Source organism: Microcebus murinus, chromosome 15 (genome assembly GCF_040939455.1).
Source record: "Microcebus murinus isolate Inina chromosome 15, M.murinus_Inina_mat1.0, whole genome shotgun sequence".
In the NCBI taxonomy this organism is placed as follows: Eukaryota; Metazoa; Chordata; class Mammalia; order Primates; family Cheirogaleidae; genus Microcebus; species Microcebus murinus.
Genome location: NC_134118.1, coordinates 25,487,510 through 25,506,291, shown reverse-complemented (window position 1 = coordinate 25,506,291; position 18,782 = coordinate 25,487,510). Strand labels below are relative to the sequence as shown.

The 18,782-nt window shown below is 39.6% G+C and overlaps 1 non-coding gene across 1 annotated transcript; it reads right to left on the bottom strand.

Annotated features, from left to right (window-relative positions):
* Window positions 1–16,161: 16,161 nt before the first annotated feature.
* On the bottom strand, window positions 16,162–16,243 carry TRNAS-AGA (transfer RNA serine (anticodon AGA)). The gene has a single exon. It is a non-coding gene; the product is annotated as a tRNA-Ser (tRNA).
* Between the last annotated feature and the right edge of the window lie 2,539 nt (window positions 16,244–18,782).

Here is an 18,782-nt window from a genome sequence, read left to right as displayed (position 1 = left end):
ATGCAACAAAAAACGCTTGTTAGCATTTCTTCCTGATGGAATATATTCCCATTTGTGAACTTGTGTTGTTTTCCTTTCTAGATGCTAAATTTGCAGATTGCTTTTCCTTAGCTGCTTCCGTGGCACACGTTCCTCTTCTCTCGCGCACAGGGCTCTTGTACAAAAACCCAAGAGCAAACTGGTTTCCAGAGACAGATAAGGTAGGTCTGCGCCTCCCCAGACTCTTAGCGCCCCTCTGCTTTGTGCAGCTCTCCGGGCCGCCACCTCCGTCCGGCAGCCCTCAGCCAGGCTGCTGGACACCGGGGCCAGGAGGCTCCAGCAGGGCATCGGCCGAGCTAAGAGATTGCGTTATCGGAGGACCAGCAAGGCTCGCTTCCTCCCGAGCGTTTGTCCTGCATTCTCTTCTCGTAACTTTAGGAACACTTTCGGAAGTTTAATTCTGTGACATGTATATTGTGGATGACTTCATCTGAGCCGGCAAGCCAACCAGTCCTGGCTGTGGCGGGACCTGGAGCGGGGAAGGACACCGAGAGATGCTTTCTACTTCCCGGAAAGGCTCCACCTCGTGGAGACTACGGGGTAAAGCATGATAAAAAGCTCGAAAGTTTGCAAAGCAGGGTTTTGTAACTAGCTTCGCACCGATAAAGCTTTGACTTGATCTCTTCTATGGCGAATAACTGAGCCTCTCCCAAATTCTTCAGCAGTAAAGATTTCCTGGTGTCAAGAATGGGACATGACTTCTCCAGAACTGTTCATTGCCGCCCCAGCAATGATAGGGAAGTGGCAGGATACAAAAGCGATCCTAGATTGTCAAACCGAAGAGCTGGGGAGGGAAGCAGAGAGTCTTTACCAAGAATAAATAATCGCGGGTGGCGGGGCGGGGAGTAAAAAAGTGTAAATAATCTCAGGATTTGAACCTTCCCAATATCTCAGGAGAGGTATAGGCATTCTGCCAAAATAATTTTTATTGCATAAAGACGTCTGATACCACGGACGGAAATCTTTCCGGCTTGAATGATGCAGCATTGTCACTATCAGGTTGAAACTGGCCCCTGCCGGCAGGGCCGTGCGCTCTGCGACAAGAGCGACTGTGGCCACAGGAGTGGCAAAGGGCCACTATCTCATGTTCCAACCCCCCATGACCCTCTGGATCCACTCACCAGAAAACAAGACAGAATGAAACCCTCCTGCCAAGTGGGATGAATAAAGGTAATTTCCAGGAGCCTCAGGAACAAGAAACACTAGGCACATAAGCACTTTCAAAATAATTGTGGCCCTCTGCAGGCTTTTGAAAAACTTCAAGTGCATGTAACAAATTTATAACAAGAGCTAGGGTTTGTACCAAGTTCTGACCTCTCGGGGAAAAAAAAAAGAAAAAAAAAATATATATATATATATGTAAAAATATACGCCTGCAATGACCAAAGCTGAAACAATTTGAGCAACAATAAATAAAATAATATTGGATTATAACCCAAAGTAGAAAGTAAACAATTATGATTCCTTGCTGATTTTATGATGTATTGAATAAACAAATAAACGGGAGAGAAGAGACATTTGGGAAACAAATAAAATGCCTATAAGTGAATGTGAAGACTTCAAACCAATTCCTAAAGCCTGGTATCAACAGCTTCCTTGATGTGGAAACTACCTCAGTGTTTCAAGGAAATCTCCTGGGCAGAACAATTCCAAATAACATAGCTTCCTACTTCTTAACTGTGGACTCTGTATAGTGATTGCCTTCCAAAAGTACAGTATGGAAGCAGGGGGAGAGTTTGTAAGCAGTAAAGAAATCTCACAATCATTACCTCAGCCAGGTGACCAAGGTGAGCACTACATGATAAGCCATGTTGATAGTATATAACCTTGATATAATGAGATAAAAATAGTGCTTTACCTCTGTAGTCTTTCTCCCCCAAAGCCCTAACCCCAATATAATCATGTGAAAACTATCAGATGAATCCCAACTGAGGGACATTCTATAAAATACCTGATCAGTATTCTTCAAACTGTCAAGATCATCAAAATCAAGGAAAATCTGAAAAACTGCCAAAACCAAGAGACCCTAAGCCAAGAGAGCCATATGATGACTAAATATAATGTGGAATTCTGAATAGGATCCTGGAATAGAAAAAGGAAATTAGGTAAACTAAAAAAAAATCTAAATAACATATTCACTTTATTAGTAATAACATATAAATATTTGTTTATTATTTGTAACAAATCTATCACACTAATGTAAGATTTTAATAATAGGAGAAACTGAGTGGGGGTATACAGGAACTCTATCTTTCCAGTTAAATGGAATTATTTCTTCAAAGTGAATTCAGAACTCTGGCTTACAGTGTGCACTGATACAACTCCTTCCTATTTTTACTAATGAGCCACATTACCAGACCCAATGTCTAGCTTGCACAGCCTACAATTGTCCTAGGAGTATATAGACTTGGAAAAGAGAAATGTTTGTGCCATGCCAAGCTCTGTGCTCAGTTCTATGGACACAGAATTGAACAGGATATCAAGCATTGGTACTGCCTGTGTATATTTTGGTTTACAGTGATGGGATGCTGATTAAAAATTGTGAATAAAATAACACCCACACAGGGAAAACTGCAGGTGACTGGAAGCTAAGAGCCTAGATACTCTAAGAAGCAAAAATAGGAATAAAAACTGAATCTTTGAGATTTGGCAAGAATCAAAGATACTATTTAGAAGGGAGTCCTGGCCCGAACTTTTTCACATACTATAAGATGCAAGATAGGGGGACAGTCTGTGAACTAGTTGTCTGGGCAACAACACCATATTGAAAGTAAAAGAGCTGAAAAAAAGTTGGATGACAGACTGAGAACATGGTTTGGGCCAGAGCTACAGGGTTGTTTACTTTAGGGGCACAACTATCTGCTTTGAAATGTAAAGATCAGGGAGCAACATGGGTGACTTCAGGGAACATAGGAGATTCCAATTGTGCTTGCTTGCACCCATTGGGAAGTATAATAGCCTTGCTATGTTCCCTGCAAGACTGAGGTTGGTTCCACATGAGGGGCTACTGGTACCAGTCTGTGGAAATTTATTTGGAGTCTTCACATTTGCTCATCAGCATTTTATTTACATCCCAAAAAACAAAGTGCTGATGGAAAATTCTTCTCTCTCCAATTCCCAATATTAAGAAGTTATTAGAGCAAAGATTTGTATCATATTTTTTTTTACTCTGGATTCCAGATCATATTGAATAAAATCTATGAAACTCCTTTCCTAGAAAGATGCTCCTAGATATATACATCCACCATTTTCAAACTATCTCAGGGTACTTGTGAAACACCTGAAGTCTATGGAAACCAAATTAAGAATCTTCTTCATTTACTATTCTTCTCTATGTCATCTAACCTTATTTTTAACTAATAAGAAACAAATTTTATACGTAGAAATTAAGCATTATACTACTAAAATAAAATGATCTTTTAATTGTGGCTGAACATTTCATTATCTTGATCTTATAAATTAGATCAAAGGTACACCCACAACTGAAGCTGAGATACTAGTTAAACTAGTTCTTAAAGGGCTTTTAGGGTGCAAATGCAATTTGGGGAGACTTGACTCAAGACATAATTAGGTCAAACAGAGTGGAGAGGAACAGGCACATTTTTATCACAGGGTAATTGGACCTCTACTAAGATAATTTGTTACAGAGAATTTTAATGGTTTCTGCTTAGTGCTGATTCTGTGCTGTTCAAACAAGAAAAGTATACTCCTCAAAAAAAAAAAATTCAATATATACATTCATTCATTAAGGACTAATTCTCAAACTCTGAACATCAGAGAGGCAGTCTTTTCCAGCCACAACCTTCACGATTATAGCTGGTTTTGAACCCCAATCTCCCAAATTATTTCTCTTACCATTATTAGGATAATAATAAATTGGTGGAATACATAGTTTTAAAAGTCAAATGGATTGATAAAGCCTGTTTTTCAAAAACCAACAAAAACAAACAAGCAAAGTATTTTCCTGCCTAAACCCTCCCTAAATAGAATTCAGGTTTCCTAGCGGCAACTGTCCAGTTGCTTTTAGCTTCTAGTTCTGTGACCTTTGATAAGGAATTTAATCTAATCTCTCTGTGTTTTAGTTTCTTCACTTGTAAAACTGTCCTCTTGCTTCTGGTTGAGTTTGGCCAAGGGAATACCTACAGGAGATGTAGAAGGAGGATGAAGAGTGAGGTTGGCATATTTAGCCTCTGGTTCTGTTGGCTGTGGTCTGAATCCCCCAGAATATGTTCTCACACCTGTCAAGAAACCTCTCTACACAACTGTCTTTCCAAAGAGCTGTGGGTCCTCAGGCTCCACCTTATACTCTTCAAACTCAAGGATAGTGTAACCACACCAGACCAATCTGGTTCAACTTTTACGTAACAAAGCAGTTGCCATGGACCCCCAGATTGAAGGTCCATAATCTCAGCATGCGCAGGTGAACGAAGTGTGCAACTATGGGTGGAACCTATGTGCTCAGACCAAGGAGCCGGAGAACTAAATTCAGACTCGGACACTCTTGGCAGGATCCAGGATCCAATCAGATCAAGCCCTGGCATTACCCCATGACATGGTCCAGTCAGAGCACACCTCCTGGCGTGACCTCATTGCAAGATCCAATCGGCTCACTCCTCATTATCCTATGCTTATAAAATTGGACCCATTCCCAGGCTGGGGAGATATTTAAGTGTTTCCTCCTTTCTTCTTGCCTGTCAACTTGCTGTAAAGTTTCTTTTCTCTAAGACCGTTTCCACAGCACCATGGTATTGGCTTTTATGTGCATAGGGCAACGAGCCCATTGATTGGCTTCATAAGGGTAGTGCAGTATTACTAGAACACTGTACTACCCTTGTTGCCTTGCATGCTGCCCATTTATTTGTAAATAATCATTTAAACAAATTATCCTCAAACGTTCTAGTTTGAGTAAATACCTCATTTCCTGCTATTGTCCTGATGGATACAGACATTATCTAAAGACTTGCCTCTCTGAAAAGAAAAAAAAAAAAAAGACATTTATCTCTTCCACACAGCCTAACACACAAACACACTTCTCTACCCACATCTTTTCAATATATTTGTATCACAGTATCATGGCCAAATAGTGTTTTCCTTATTATTCCCATGTAAATATTGTTCACAGCTGGATCACTTTGTACACTACAGTTACATTTTATTTCTTGTTTTTTCTGATTTGAATACTGCCTCTTTTGTTTGTTTGTTTGCTTGCTTGCTTCCTTTCTGTGTATCTAACACTAATTCATCCCCAAACTCTCTTCCAGGGCTGCAAAATTCTGAATTTGGTCAAACATTTTCTGTTCCTTTTTTGCCAACTCTTTCAGTATGGACTGGTTAATCTCTAGGTCTGCTTTACAGCTATCATGCTGACACTTCTCCATTTGCTGAAGAGTATATTTGCCTCTCTCCTGTTTAGAATTCCCTTTTTGAGGAGTCACAAATCTCTTGGTTTATTCCCTATTTTTGGTGGAGAATATCCTCCAATAACTTTGTGAGAAAGGAAAGAAAATTTTTTGAGACTTTGCATTTGGCAGTCTGAAGCTGGTTTGCACTCAGATACGTTCCTGGCCCCTCTCTTGATCATCTCTGTAACACCAGTGTTTGGCCCCTGCCACTGTATTTCCCAGATTCCATTGACTACAGCTGACATTTATCTGAGTTCTGCCAATAGAAGACAATAAAGGAATATAGGGGGGTGGAGGGAAGAAAGAAGTCAGGGTCTTTCTTGCTTTCCTTTCCTTTTTCCCCTGCAAAATCTCTGACAGCAGTTGTTTCTTCGCCGTAACTCCAGATTCTGTCAGGCATGGTTGTTCAAGAGGGAGATACCACCCTTTAGATTCTGATTTCTACATTGCCTTATTTTCCCCAGTTAGCTTCTTAGATCTTCCACCACCTCTGTAACCAATTCCTATATTAAAGACTCTTGGGTTTAAGTCCATGAGCTTTCTGTTTCCTGCTTAGTCCCTAAAAAATATAATGCATTTCTGAAAATATATTTATTCCAACTTCATAAATGATTTAGTTTAGTTAGGTAGGGATTTCCAGTGAGGAAAAACTTAGAAATTAGTGAGCATTATTCTATTGTCTTCTAGTTATCAGTGTTGTGATTAATTTAAATGCCATTCTTAAATAGAAAGTCTCTGGATAATTCTTGTTTTTTTTTGTTGTTGTTGTTTTGTTGTTTGGTCCATTGTGCTGGGCAGTAGTTTGGGGAAGTTTCCTTGCATTCATTAATAATTTCCCCCACCCCCTTTATTTTCTGTCTTTTCATGGAACTCTTTCAATTAGATGTTGTTGGACCTTCTAGACTGGCCTTTGAATTTTCTTATCTTTTATTTTCCTCTTGTCTATCTTTATTTTTTGTTTCTTTTTATGGAAAATTTTTTTAACTTTATCTTCCAACTCTTCTTATTAAACTTTTTCCTATCATATTTGTTAACTCCAAGGGTTCTTGTTCTCTTAATGCTCTTTTAAAAATAATAATATCGTATAATTCTCATTCATGCAAAATGTTTTCTTATATTTCTGAGAATATTAATGATAATTTTTTTGGTTTTGGTTTTTGCTTCTGTTACCTCTTCATCTGTATGTTCCCCAAGCTCTCTTTCTTTCATTTGCTTGCTTTAGTATCTATTTTTCCTCTGATTTCTGGTGGCATTTAGCAGTCTAATCATTTTTAGGAGGTAGGCCCTAAAACCTGATTGGTACTATGCGTATGGTATGTCAATCAGTGGGCCCCATTCTAGAATGATTGTACATGACAGGCCATTTCAATCAGGACCCCTGATATGTCCACTGTGGGTCAGTTTTCTTATGACTGTCAATTTTCCTGGAGAGGAATCTTTCAATCTTATGCATGTTTAGGGCCAGAGGCAATGTAAGTTTAGTTGTCTGTGCTTTCTGAAGCAAGTGCAGAAAGGGAGCTAGAGGTCTTCTAAAGAGCCTTTCATTAAATCCCCCAATATTTAGTATACTCTCTACCCCCACCTTCAGCTGTGCCTGGTGTCCCTAAATCAAGAGCATCTTTGGAGCATTTTAGCTCCAAAATAAACCTCTTATCTTCCACCTCGGTGAAGGAAGGGTAGTCTAGTCTAATGATCCTGAGATTACATGGTTCTTCCAATTCCTAAGGCTTTCCAAAGAGCTGTGATATCAACTTCATTGTTGTTTACTTCCCACCTTGCAAACAGTTCATTTTCAGCTGTATCTATTCTACTAGTTATTATTTATTCAACTCCCTTCTGTCTCTTAAAATTTTGTTGATAAATGTGATATTTACCTAAATTCATTTTCCTTCTTCCACAGTACAGTGTTAACTGTGGGATTAAGCTACCCAACTAGGGTCTATATTTACCAAGACTCCTTACATCTCAGTGTGGCCATATGATTAGTTATAATCAATAGATTATGAATACAAGTAACATGTTTTTTCTGGGCCTTTAAGAAGTGTTCATTTCCCCAAGCTTTAGGGGATAGCAAATCCATAAGGTAAAAGGGGACTGGTCCCCTGAATCACCACAAAAACAAAAACAGATTCTCATTTCTTTGCTGACACAAAAATCTACAAATGGATTCTTACATTAATAAGGAATAAATCTCCATGGCATCAAGTTATTAATACTTTAATTTAGAAAGAAAACAATATTTCTTAATATCCATTATTTAAAAGCTCTCATGTTCTCTTCATCACTGCGGGTTTACACATTTTAAAATTGCTTTTGTTGTCAGCTATGGGCATCTTAAGAAAGCAAAGATAAAATCCTGGGCTTCACTGCCATCTTTAACCGGAAGTCCCATTCAACAGTGTGACCACTTAGACCAAATGTTTGACTACTGAGTAACATCAAAGTGCTTATATCTAGAGATTACTTTTTTCTTGTTCCAGCAATAAAACATATTTCTACTTCTTCATTTTTAAACCTGGGTAATGATGTCTGCTTCATGTCATAGAAAAACAAAGAAAAAAATAACACACAATCCCACAACCAAGAAACCATACTAGTAATACATTGGTGTATTCTCCCCATCCCCCAAACATTTATAATGCAAAATTTACATAATTGAGGTTATATAGTACATACATTTTTTATCCTGCTCTTTTCATTTAACATTATATCATGCGCTTCTTCCCTGAGATATCAGAATCTTTCCCAAAATATTGTTTTTAATACATATTCTTCAGGTAAATATAATTTAAATTATATAATCATTCCCCCTTCCCATTGTAGGAAATGTTTGTTATTTTAATTATTTTATTATTATAACTAAAGTATTTTATGTATCTTGGCACATAAATGAATTTTTAAAATTTGGATTATTTCCTTAAGAGAATTTTCTACAAAATGAATGGAGTAACCATTTGCATGAGCTTCCATGGAGGAATGTACAAGTGCTGAGGGGGCAACAGCAAGGATCTTGTTCCAAGGATATGGGGAAGTTGATTAGCTTCCTAGGGCTGCCCTAACAAATTACCATAAATTGAATGGCTTAAAACAACAGAAATTTATTATCACAACTCTAGAAGCCAGAAATCCAAAATCAGTATGTTGGCCAGGTTGGTTCCCTGTGGAGGCTCTAAGGGATAATCTATTTTATACCTCTTTTTTAGTTTCTAGTGGTTGAGGAAAATCCTTGGCATTCCTTGATTTGTAACTGCATCACTCCAATGTCTGCCTCCCTCGCTCATGGCCTTCATTCTGGTAATTGTGTCACTGTGTGTCTCTAAATCTTCCCCTTCTTTTAAGAACACTAGTCATCCAATATAGGACCTACCCTAATCCAGCTTGACCTCATTTTAAGTTAATTACATGGGCAAAGACTATTTTCAAATAAGTCACACTCACAGGTACTGTGGGTTAGAATTCTAACGTATCTTTTTGGGCAACACAATTCAATCATTACAGCAGTAATTGTCCTTTTGCCCACCCTAAATGAAAACCAGTGTGGGAGAATTTTAACCGTAAGACAGTTTGAGGGCCTCAGACATAAAAGAGATTCTCCTGTTTGTATCTGAAAGTTTGTCTGAATTTACATGATGGTGCTTTGTCAAAGAACTTCAATTCCCAGAACTCGATGCAATAGTTCCTGAGATTTCCTTGTTGAACAAACAACAATAAAAACCAGGTTCTGTAGTGTTTCCCCAAATCAACACTCTTTAAGCCCGGACAAAAAATTGGATTAATATTGCTAGATTTAGTTTGGCATTCACGGCTTTTGTGTGTTAGGAGGGACAGAGAATGTACTCAAGCTGGAAAACTGGAAAACCTGTCATCTGAGCTTTTCCATATTCCCTCTGGCTTCTGAGACTGCTGGCTTCCCTCACTGGGGTAGGTGGAAAGGAGTGAGCTTTGCCTGAGGGGACAGAGACCTTCCCAGCTTTTCTCTTCAGAGGGTGTAGGAGAGCTGGGTTCTCCCCACTGCCTCTTATCCGGCCCTGCTCAAATCCGAGTCCATTAAGCCAGGGAAAGGGCAAAGCAGTTCAAAGCCATTGAAAATATTTCTGGTTTAGTATTCAATGCTGAAAGCAAAAGCGAATGACTCCAAGATTTCTGATTCTCTCACTTTTCTTCCAATGGTTTCCTGTGCCATTGGCACTTGTAGATCTGAAGCTACCAGGGCCACCCTCAGCTCCAAACTGTTTCTGCTGATCCATCATAAACACCTGTGAATAGGTGCCTCAATGGTGATAAGCAAGTGGAGTTCTGGGGCAGATAAAATTAATATCTTTTGTCTCAGAATGATCCTTTGAATACTACCCTCCTCAATTGAATTTCAATGTACTAGGGATGACTTCTTTCACTTAAGAGCTAGAAGCTTTTAATGTACCTAGGAAATTCTTTGTTACCAGACTTAGTATCCATACACCAAAAAGTCCTTTATTATCATATCAACTCCACTACCCAAGACTAGCACACTGCTCACATCTTCAAATACTTTAACAAAGTTCGTGTAGAAATTAAGTAGTCATGGCCGAGTGATTATGGTGATGGACTTGAAATCCATTGGGGTCTTCCAATGCAAGTTCAAATCCTGCCGACTACGGTTTCATCCTCACCTGTAAGTCTAAGTCTCAGTTCTTCCTAAATAATTGTCTATTTGATTTGCTGCACCCCCAAAGGCAAGCAAAACTCCTGCATTCTAGTTGTCACTTTTGTTGGCAGCCCTGCGTAGTAGTACTAGTGAGGTCTAGTAGTACTACTGCATTCTAGCTGTCATTGAGTTGATAACCCTGCACTGCCTTGCAGTTGGCACCTCACTTACCTCTGAGTTGCTCTCTGAGTCAAATAACTTCCTCCAATTTCAGAAACAGTTTCAAACTTGACATCAGTCTCAAGTGGAGGCAGGCATCTACTGTGGCATGAACTTCACTGGCTGTTAATCCTGATTTGAGGAAGGCAATTGTCTTTTCCTTAATTCAAGCCATGGCAAACTTGGATTTGCTCTGAGCATCGAGGTCAGACTCCATCCTCCCCTGTGGTAGAGGTGACCTCTGCCAGTTCTAGGGGACTCAGGATTTACAAAATGTATTTACTCTAACAGCTACCCTTTTTTTTGAGCCCTTACTATATCTCAGGCACTGAATTGGGATTATATGCATTATGTCACCAATTTAATTATCAATATAATCTTATCAAGTACATGATATTAGTCCCATTCTAAAGATGTATTATAGAAAATGACAATTGACTTGCCCAACATCAAACAGTATAATGATACCTACACCAAGGACTTTCTTAAATATGAATGTGAAGTCACTTTTTCACAAGTACTACAGGGAACACTTTTTTAAAAACAAGTGGTTAGGAGTCTAGAGTAGTTTGCACATGGAAATGATTTTAATATCAGCTCCTATTTATCAAACATTTACAACATATATATTTTTTCAAGGGCTTTGTGTATGTTAACTTGTATGATAAATACAACATCTGTACACAGTAAGGACTACTATTACCCTCTTTTTCCAAATTTGGAAACTGTGACCCATGGGAGTAAAATGATTTGACCAAGTCAGCCAACTAGTAAGTGGCAGGGCTGAACTTGAACTTTGCCTGCGGTTTGTGTCTATAGCCAGGGAGCCAAACAGTTGGGGTGGGCATGGGGGCAGAGGGCTTTCATTGCTACTGTCTACAGTTGAAAATTATTGCCACTGCCTAACACTTTTATTCAGTTTTCTTTGTAAATAAATCTCTAAGTTGCTAGTCTACAGTGTGAGGTTGTTGCCTATTGTGTATTAAATGTTTTGTTATCCCAAGTTTAGGGAATATCATTCAACAGCAATGAGGCTTTGCCTGTTTGGGAGCAATATTAACAGTGATTGTGATTGTAGCTTCATATAAATGATTAGTTTATAAAGAGTACCACACCTGTTATTATATCTTCTCCTCCTGAAAACTCCAGAGCCCTGGAGTGAGAAAGGTTTGTTAAACCATAGGAAGTGGCTGTCAATGCTAACCGCTAGATGCCAAGCACAGAAATATTTCTGGTTTGAGAGTAAAAACAAAACTCACACTGAGCCCCATACAAAGGCCAACAGGAAAGCCTGTTAATCTTGGTAAACCGAGTTTATTGAACTAACTGAGCAAGGGAGAACCCCATTTTGAAAGAGTCTGGATAGTGTTTCAAAGGGAAAAGTAAAGGGGAGAAGAGTTTGGGGGCCCAGGCTTAGTTACAGGATGATTATAGAGCAGGATGATGTTAGAGCAGAAATTACTAAAGGAGATCTGTTCCGAGTGATCAGAATTTGTAAACTAAGCAAATAACTGGAGTGGTTATTTTATCTTTGGGATCTAGTCTTTGGTATTTAATTCTTTGTAGAATTATTTTTACTATGGCATTACCATGAAATATAGAAATAAAGTGTGTTTTTAAAAAGTTGAACTTAGGGAGTTTATTGTGTACATCATGGTTTGGAACAGTTTCTCTGCTGTGTGCTCCATAGTATGACATTTGAAAGATTTAGTTTTTTGTTTTGTTACTCATCTTATTTGGCCCAAAGATGGCTGGATTTGGAAGTCAAACAACACAGACTGTAAAGGAATGGGATTTAAAAATAAAAAATGAAAATTAGGTCAGTTAGAGAAAAGTTCATAAATGTATTGCATTTCCCCACTAGTATTCATTATGTTAAATGCCTGTCTTAGGGCTTAGAGACTCCAGGGTGGAGTTCTTTAGCCCCAGACTGTTCTTCCTAGCTTCTCCAGCACATTCAGGGACAAAGAATATTTATCTAGATTTTACAGTAGATTCGGGAAACAAGTGTAAATGCAGAGACTCACTGCTTTAGTTCTTATACAGAAGAAAGTTGGGAAGAAAAAGTCCAAGTAGGAGCAGAGAACATGTGGAAAAAGAAGAAGGGGGAAGAGGAGCGGGAGGAGAAAAGTTAGGAGATGGACTTTGACACCAACATGGGCTTTATGATCTTTCTACACTGCCTCAGAGGTTCTTTTCAGCCTGCAAGTAGGAGACAGATGCCAGACAATCATATTCTTACTAACTTTCAATAACTTCTGTCATTTAAACTTAGATTCTCCTCTGGGCCTTTAAGTATCTGTAGCTTTGATGTCTTGGAATTGAGTAATTTAGGACCGGTTGGGTGTTGGTGAGATGCCACTGCAGCTCTTCTCCCAGAGTCCAGTAGGGGACCGTAGCGGAGGATGGAAGCAGCATAAGAAACGTCGTAGGTATCCACTGGGGAATGGAACCCCAAGCTCCCGCGTGACGGGCAGGGATATTCACTGCTACACTAATAAGGAAACACTAGGTGGTGAACGTTGTCTAGCCTGACATTTTTTTTTTTTTTTTTTTTTTTTTTGAGACAGAGTCTCACTTTGTTGTCCAGGCTAGAGTGAGTGCCGTGGCGTCAGCCTAGCTCACAGCAACCTCAAACTCCTGGGCTCAAGCGATCCTCCTGCCTCAGCCTCCCGAGTAGCTGGGACTACAGGCATGTGCCACCATGCCCGGCTAATTTTTTTATATATATATCAGTTGGCCAATTAATTTCTTTCTATTTATAGTAGAGACGGGGTCTCGCTCTTGCTCAGGCTGGTTTTGAACTCCTGACCTTGAGCAATCCGCCCGCCTCGGCCTCCCAAGAGCTAGGATTACAGGCGTGAGCCACAGCGCCCGGCCAAGCCTGACATTTTTTGAGTCTCTAGGTTTGTGTTCTACTAAATTGATCACATTTGGCGAATCTACACACCTGAACCCATAGTACGCGACCAGTCAAGTCTTGCTGGGGCCCTTCTCTCGGCCCTGTCTCCCCACCCACTGCCTGTCGCTCCACCCACTGCCTGTCGCTCCACCCACTGCCTGTCACTCCACCCACTGCCTGTCGCTCCACCCACTGCCGCCGGAGCCGAAACCGTCTGGTAGATAGCACAGCCTGCTCTTTTGCCAGTAATTGCGTCGATTCCTCTGACGGTGTTTCTCGTACTAGATTTGCAAGAAGCGAAACCGAGCAACCAACGCAGTTGATTCCACAGAAACTCTCTACTAATTAACCAAAAACTGTGACCTCTGACTAGGGCTCATTTCCACAGGGGAAGAAAAATACTATCAAGAGTTGTCTAGCCTTGAAGCGTGTTTAGAGGGCAGGTAAACGCGAGGCTTCCCAGAGAATTGAGCAGAGGCCCCGCTGCAGGGAAAGTAATTAAGGTTCTACTTATTTTACTGCAATCTTAGTAAAAATGATAGAGCAGTAACTTCCATCTCCTCTTGCTGTGGAATTAGTTGTGATCTGGACTGAGCATCGGATGAGTTTAGTCAAGAATTATCCCACAACGTAACTTTCTTCGATTTCTTCTTTGCACTAATTCTTGTTTGTCTAAAGCAAAGCATTTGTAGCCAACAGGATTCGAACCTACATGAGTAGAACCCAACGGATTTCTGGTTCATCACCCTAACCACTGAGCCACAACTACACAACCTTTCATCTGTGTATGTCCCCTCCACCTCCCGCCCCGTGAGAGACATGAAGAAGCACAAATCAGGATGAATACTGTCTAGTGTGCAAGAAAATCGGCTTTGTGAGTTGAATGCAAACCTTCAGGTTAAATGACGGTTTGGTTAAAAAAAAAAAAAAAAAAGTCAACCTTTTATGCTACCTGAACAGTCAAGAGCACTGTGATGAGAGCCCTCACCACATGGCCAACAGTGTCCCAAGCAAACAATAAACATTTCAAGTCAGTATACTCTGAGTTCCCACCAGCTCCCCTGACTAGGCAGTGGTCTGAGCTCAGGCACTTGAGTCTCTGCAATTGGAAGTAAACTGCTTATTCCGAAGTGCAGTCAGAACCTAACTTCCAGCCCCCATTCATCCATTGCTTTTGAACAATTTGTCTTCCAATAATCCTGAACACCCATAAGCACATTGACAACACAGAATGATTTGATTTGATTCTTACCCTCCAACCATGCATGATACTGCAGTATAATACTGTGATCTGGTATTTAAATCCTAAATATCATTCATTGTTAAAAATAATGTTTATTAATTTCCTTGTTTACATGGAATTTTGCATACCTTGCATTCACCAGGTCTAAATTCATATTTACTAATTTTCTCTTCACCTATGTTATATCTAATGTTCAAACTGTATTTGGACTTTTGTTTCAATATGTGTATTTTTCACTGGCTGATTTCTTTTTTCCTTTTTAGTCCTGTGTATCCTTATCTATCACCTAGAACACAAAGGTTCACGCCCAGATAAGATTGCTGGGTCCTTTTGTTGAATGTTTTGGCTCTGACAAATTCTTCCTGTTCGCCTGCTCAACTATTAAATTTCATCTTCCTTTAATTTCTTTTCAAAATAACCAAATATAATGAAAAATAAGTGAGCTGCATAAATCATGTGATCAGTAATACAAAAGATAACTTGACAGTGGAGAAACTTGATAGGACCTTAATTCATCACAATTAGCATAGTGAGTAGTAGGAATAATTAATATCGTGTGTGTCCTGATATGAAGAACTGTGAAGGACACTACCTCACTTCCAGAGGAAACATCAGACAAATTCAAATTGAGAGAGCTCTAAAAACATGCCCAATCTACTTATTTTAAAAAGTCAACAAAATGAAAGGAAAAGAAAGATTGAGGAGCTCTTCTAGATTAAAAGACAAAAGAGACATGACAAGTAAATGTGATGTATTTTTTCATGTAATAAAGGACTTGCACAACTGACAAAAGATTAACAAGATTTATAGATTTTTATAATTGTTCAGTGGTTAGGAAAGAGAAAGCCTCTGTTTTTAGAAAACACTCAATGAAATATTTACGGTTAAAGGGACATCTTGTCTGAAACTCACTCTCAACTGTTTACAAAAATGATTATGCAAATTTGCATATCCATCAATAGAGAGAAACAACGCATATACAGTAAATTATTGACATTGGAGAATCTGGGTGAAGAATTTATGAAACTTCTTTGTACTATTCTCACAATGTTTCCATAAATCAGATATTATGTAAAAATGAAATGTTAAAAAAAGAAAAAGAACAGAAACAATTTGTCAGAATCACAAAATTCAATGAAAAGATTTAGCATTCCCATGCGGGAAATGAACCCCTTTATTCCAGGAGACAAGTGAGGTGTGAAAGTGCGAGGTGGAAGAGCCTTCTCTGTTCAGCCTTGTCCTAGACCCTGGGCTAATTGAACCAATAAGACAGGATTCGTTTTCTGGATAATGCAATGGTTCTAGACTCATATACAGGCTACCTTAAGTTCAAGCCCCTGCAAACAAGGCAATGAAGAAAGCATTTAATAGACTTTACTTTTCTAAATAAGACATATGTGAGAGATTTTACAAATATAAATATTTGTGTTTTATCTTGGACAGATTCCGTGGAAAACAAAATTCAAGGCAGGGGTTTCGAGACAGGAAACGAGGCAGCATCTCCTCCGTTTTGCTCCGAGAGTGCTTCTTTTTAGACAAGTGGGAAAAAAATACAGAGGAAAAGAGACGAGGACCCTTAGCCCCAAAGGAACCCAATAGCTACAGGGATTTGAGTGAATACCAGAGCAGAACAGGGTTAGTCAGGAAGTATGCACAGATGAGATAGGGACCGGTTTCTAGGATGTTCCATCCTGATCAACTTCAGATTGCCAAATGAAGGAAAAGACAACCCCGTAGTCGGCAGGATTCGAACCTGCGCGGGGAAACCCCAATGGATTTCTAGTCCATCGCCTTAGCCACTCGGCCACGACTACAGCTGTCACAACCTAGGCTTTGATATATTGATGAAATCACGTAGCAGGTGATGCGCGCAAACTTCTGTCCTTGGCGACTTTATTGGAAATGGTGAGGTGAAGTGAGAATTTGAGGAAAGGGGTCAACCTTTCGGACACCCTTGGCAACTGAGAGGGCTGAATGAGGGAGAGTCCTGATCACAAACGCATTAGCGTCTCCAGCAAACTCCGGGTCCGTCGGGTAACACCCCGCTAGCGCCTGCCTGCCCCGAGACTCCAGCCCGGCTTCTGTGCTCGCCGGCGCTGGCACCAAGCGTCGCTGGTGCCGAGCGGCAGTCAGGTCCGAACCCTCCTCCAGTCCGGGAAGTTCGGACTCCGCCGAGCCCAAGCTGGCGCCGTCGCGGTGGATTCTGGGCACCGATCGCTTCCGCTGATTTGTGTCCCAGGTGGAGGGCGCGAAAAATTATGTGTGAAAGCCTCCCTCCCCTACGTCCTCTCGCTGTGATACTGGCAAATCTTTACGGTAGGCTCATACTCTTTTTTGATTTCTGGTCTATGTAGGGGCTCCCCCTCCCCTTAAATGTAACCAATTTAAACCAACTTTTTCTCCCTCTTACATTTCGACTTTAATTTCTCAACCAGTGCCCTCCCAAGACCTGAGACTTCTTTTATCTACCCTGCTTAGAGGGCCTCAATCTAACTTTTAAAAGAAGGTGAAGGGGGAGGGGAGGAGGAGACAGAGAGGTGGGGAGGGGAGACGCGGATGACAGAGGGCCCTATTGTGACATCTAAACAGAGAAGAAAAGGAGGGAGGAGAGGGGTGACAAGAGTGAAGGCAGGGTAAGGGATGAAGAGAGATTGCTTATCTACAGAGATAAAATCAACTCTAAGAAACTCGATGGTTTAATGGAAGAAAGTCTGTTCTGAGAGGAGTGTTAAGCTGAGTTCGGGGTAAGGGAGTCAGACTCCATATGTAACTGAGCAGTCTATTATTTGAACTGTCCTTCCTATCAAAATGAATTTTAATCACATAAACATACTTTAAAAACGGTGTCTTCTGTGCTAATAGTACAAGGAAAAAAAAAACAAAACGGTGTCAAGTTATGACACGACTAAATGCAAATTTAAAGTAAAATATAAATTGTGATCTAGGTGTTCCCATACTAATTATATGTTCCTTTTATTTGCTCTACACATTTTTAACAAGCATATAACATTTCCTTAAATTTCTTTTTGTCAAAGAAATATAGACACGAACTTTTGAAATTGAAATGTTTTATTTGGGAGAATAGAATTGAAATTCAGGGCACACAGGCAGACCAGGTGGTCTTCAGTATATCCCAAAAACAAAGAGAAAGTTAAGAGGTTTCATATAAAGGAGAAATGTTACATATTTCTCTTTAAGAAATTTCATTGGCACTAGTAAGATTTTGAGGAACTGGCAAGTTGTGATTGGTAAACCATGGCAGTGAACAAAACTAGTCTTAGAATTGCAGCAGATTGTTTCAGTAGCCATTAGATACAACTGGCTATTTCAGCTGCAAGCCTTGCAGAGAATTACATTTTTGGAGCAATGTTTTGTGCCCTGAGTGCTTTTTCCCCTGGCTTCTCAAATCTGTTTTAGTTCACAAAAATGACTTAATTTGTATGATTAAAGTTCACACTCTAGTTTGAAGGGAGTTGAATATTGAAGAAATACCAGAAACTTGTAATGCTTTAAAAAATCTCAGTAAAAAAGGAAAATTGCTATGATTAATATTAATGAAAGCTAAATTTATTGGATCAATTCTTTTTTTACTTAGAATAAAATGAACAGAGATCTTTGACAGCTTCAACCTTATTTATTTTTCTCTTCATTTATATATATGGACTTAATGGGGAAAAAAGCATAGCAGAACAAATGTAGGTAAAAGAAATGAATAAAAGTTCAGCCACAGGAAACAAAATTATTCTAGACATTTTAGGCCCAAACTGAAAACATTCTAAAGTCCCTCAACAATAGAAAGGATAAATAGTTGTTTTTCATACAAAGAATAGTAGACTAATAAGATTAAAATTTTTTCAATGACACACATATTGGAATAATCTCATAAACATAATATTGAAGTGATGCCAGACACACAGGCATACAAGATTTTGTTTACATACACTGTGATTCAAAACAGACAAAACAAATCTAGTGTTAGAAATCAGAAAGGTGATTGTTGATGGTGGAAAAGGCTGTGAGGAGACCTCCTGGGGATCTTGGGAATGGTTCTGTTTGTCAGTCTGGGTGCCAGGTATATAGGTATGTTCAACTTTGTGAAAATTTCTTGAGCTGTATAATTATGGTTTATGTACTTTTCTGTATCAATATTGTGTTATATTATACATCAATTAAAAATTTACTTAAAAAACAAAACCTCTCAAGCTATTTTAAGCAAAAGGGATTAATAAAGAATACAGAAGGCCGGGCGCTGTGGCTCACGCCTGTAATCCTAGCTCTTGGGAGGCCGAGGCGGGCGGATTGCTCAAGGTCAGGAGTTCAAAACCAGCCTGAGCAAGAGCGAGACCCCGTCTC